This window comes from Dreissena polymorpha, chromosome 6 (assembly GCF_020536995.1).
Source record: "Dreissena polymorpha isolate Duluth1 chromosome 6, UMN_Dpol_1.0, whole genome shotgun sequence".
Classification (NCBI taxonomy): Eukaryota; Metazoa; Mollusca; class Bivalvia; order Myida; family Dreissenidae; genus Dreissena; species Dreissena polymorpha.
Window position 1 is genome coordinate 93,132,078 of NC_068360.1, and position 3,879 is coordinate 93,135,956.

The following is a 3,879-nucleotide window of genomic DNA, read 5'->3' on the forward strand; positions in this document are numbered from 1 at the left end:
GCATCAAAGGGCGTCGGGAATTTCAGTGTAAAAGGCACTCAATGCAATGAAGTTCCATGGAACGATTTTTTTTCTACTGTAAATATTAATATTTTGGCCGATTATTTAAACAAAATAGAAAAAGATACTGGTATAATCATTATCTATGATTTTGTGTTGTAACCCCCCAATAATTCATAGTTCTTTTTATTTACATTGGTTTCCCTTTTTTTTACTGGCATCCGTGTGCAGTTTTCAATATGGAACAGAACTGTGTAGGCTTTAAAAAATCTGCTTCATCTTGTAAGCGTAATTTCATATTTTTCTCAACTTCAAGGGAAGATTATTCTGAACTTATTCTTACGTTGCTCATTTACGATAGTGGTTGAGTACTCATTGATATGAAACCACTGTAAAAGTTTGAAAAAATTGAATGAAAACTGTAAATTGCATAAAGAAGCTGCATTTCACAAAACTTTGAAATTCAGTAAAAGATCATAATAGATTTATTGCTCCGATATTCATCATTTTCAATAGGGTTCGAGTAATACTTACATAAAAACACTTAACAAGTTTGGAAAGATTCAGATGAAAGTTGTGAAATCCTTTAAACAAGTGGAAATTGTTTATTTTGTCAAATTTAATAGAAACAAATTCTGGACTTATTGTCCCGATGTTTGTCATTTTTAATGAGGTAAAAATGCTCATTGATATGAAGACACTGTAAATTTGGAAAGAATCTGAAGAAAAAAAAGTTGACATAATCACCTAACCAAGCAGTTTTTCACTTTTATATTTAGATTCAATGAGACATAATTCTGGTCTTATGGTCCGATATTGCTTATAAAGAGAGTTTGGGTTGGGTCCTCATTGATTAAAAACCTGTGCAAGTTTGGGAACAATCGGATGAAAATTTTGGACTTCGAACAACGATTTTAAAATTTCTCAAATTCTAAGGAAGCTATGGACGTAATGGTCGGATAATGCTAAAGGGCCCATACCACCTCGATAGTAATACGTGTCGCGCTTCGCGCTCTATATGTGGTTCTTAAAAAAACTCCGAGGAGTGCTTGACTCTAGGGAAACGGGTTGCTGGGACACAGCCCCTCCTTGATAAGCGGCTGCTTCCTTTATCGCAACTCTTTGGTACAATCAATAATACGTGTCGCGCTTCGCGCTCTATATGTGGTAGGGATAGTAGTTAGGGCCTATGATAGACAACCATTCAAATACATGGATAATAGATGTGTTGTTTGCATTTATTTGTTAATATAAAAACACGTGTATTTTTTTTAAAGATATTTAAATGATGTAAGAAAGTTTAATTAACGTTGTCACCACGCGGCATCCATTAATTTTAATAAAAATGTCCAATTGTAGTAAAATGGATTTTTAAATGTCTACATAAAATAAAGCTTTACTTTATTTATTAACCTGACTGAAAAGAATTCTCAGCCGCCGAACTGTTCCGTTCGTGCCGGAACCCGGGATTGAACCGGGGCCTTTAGATGATTGTTGCATAAACAACTTCAGTCTAACGCTCTCCCAACTGAGCTATTCCGGCTGACATCATTTATGTACTGCTATTTGGTGAAGTTGTGTATAGCAATCGTTATTATATGTCTATTAATAAAATAATACAGTGTACGTTTTCGTACCCTTACGCCTTCCAATAAACTTGCTTGCGCGATAGGTCGTCAAATATCGTACTACATTGATTCTGCACTAAATAAGCAAATTAGAAAAAACACGAAATAAATATATTTTGATTATGTTTTGTTTGTTTCCGTATTTGCCCATTCCCTGTGATCTTTCCCCTGTGATAAGTTGTGGATAAGTTATTAATTAAAACAATTAGCTGTGCATTATTGGCAATACATGTTGTAATAAATGTAATAGGCACAAATGCAGTACTTATTTACACCAATTTACACAAAAAATCACCACTATGCAAGATATTCTTAAAACAAAAATATATACATTGATCCGTAAAATAACTTCTCCTCCCATAAGCGAAAAAAAAATGCATTACATACTAGTCGCCGCTCTCCAGAGCGACGCCAATAACAAGTCAAGTGCTTCCAAAGTAAGAATACGTTTAGCGAGGCGGTTTTAGGAGTCCAATTTTTCAAGGTATATTTCTATGAAAAGACCAATAAATGAAATTTTTATAAACTATCGAACTTTGGTTTCAATAAACGGTTATTCAATCATTTAACGAAGATACTTTTTCAATGCTGCCTAACAACAACATCTTGTATCAGGTAAATAGTGTTATGCTGAAATGAACATTTCTCAGCAGATTTAACACAGTAGATTATGGTCGTCCGCGGCGCACGCCATAGTTCCTATTCAGTTATATATACTAAATGATTGATCGAACGTCTTTCCACCAATGCAGCTGTTTTTACGAATAAAATGTTAAATATATCATAAAGCAATCTTTTGGCAGCATTTGAATCTTCGTAACAATTAAGACATAATTGCTATGATGGATTGATTCATTTCCTAAATTTAGTATAGGTCGTGTTATGGTAATGCTATGCTTTTTAAAGCGCAATAGTCAAAGTTTGACATTTCGAATACTGGAAGCAGGCTATCAGTTAGTTGGTAGGTTTGTTGGTAGGCTGACTGGTATATAGACATGAAATTGGATACGCTTGTCGAGCGTACTTATTCGATTTTTTTTTCAAAAAGTATTAGTCTGTTCTCGTAAGCGCCTTCATAACATGTGCTACATAATTGCAATGATGCGTTTTACGCGTATACATAGTATGCTTTTAAAGCACCATAATTAAATTGTGAAAAGGCGTATACTGGAGCAAAGCTATCAGCTGGTTGGTAAGCTGACTGGTCTGTCCGCATAAAATGTTCTGCGCTTGTGGAGCGTACTTATTCCTTGTGTTTCAAACGATTGAATACACACTTTACATATATCATCGCCCTGAGGCGTAGATGTGCAAGACACAAACGCAAAACTGCTTATGTGCCCTTTCAGGCATAAAATATTTACAGTTTGTGGAGCAAACTACGTCTACATCCTTCGACATATTAAAATAAAACGTGAATTATCATATCAATGTAAACAGCACGTATATGACATCAAACTTATCGTGGTATCTTTACCTGTGACAAAGCGATGTGGGTTTTTTATTGCTTGTGACTTTCCAGTGAGTGAACTCTTAAGCAATGCGCGATGTCCGTGTTCATAACTGGCATAATGTGATAACACTTTTTCATATATCTTTGTAAAAATTGCTAGTTTTAAATTAAATACTAATAAGCCTTTTTTAGCTACGCGACTCCGTACTCTAATAGATAATAACTGTATTCCTTTGTGTGTGGTATCATGTTATTGATTTGAGGTAAACAACATAATGGTATTAGCGTAATGAATCATACAATAATATGTTGGCGCGAGTTTGATGACATAGCTCCGTGTGTGATGTGCTATATTTGATTGATAATATGTATTGAGATTGCTGATGCAAACGTAAGGTTGATATGCATCACTTGTTCTAACGTACATAATATCTATTTTGTGATAAATAGGACTCGTTTATTTCCTTTTTTGGGGATAATTATTAATGTATCGTTTTCATAGAGTTCTTACACATATTAGTCTGATTTGTCACTTATACACTGGATATTGCCGCGATGTGTTTTATTGATGTATTTTGGGCACAGTCAAATTTATGTTAATTGAAAACAAACAACAATGGAAACCCGCTCACAATAAAACAGGGTGAATGATGGTACATGTATCTGATCTTCAAAGAAGCCGCCGATGTATAAACAAGGATATTCTTGATCAATTGTCCATGCTTTCTGTGATTTTGATGCTATGTTGATTCTTTGATGCTAAACTTTTTTTTATATAATGTCCAATTATTTAACATC

General features: G+C 34.2%; 1 non-coding gene across 1 annotated transcript; it reads right to left on the reverse strand.

The window, feature by feature from the left end:
• Window positions 1-1,454: 1,454 nt before the first annotated feature.
• On the reverse strand, window positions 1,455-1,543 carry Trnaf-gaa (transfer RNA phenylalanine (anticodon GAA)). The gene is given in 2 exon segments: window positions 1,455-1,489; window positions 1,507-1,543. It is a non-coding gene; the product is annotated as a tRNA-Phe (tRNA).
• Between the last annotated feature and the right edge of the window lie 2,336 nt (window positions 1,544-3,879).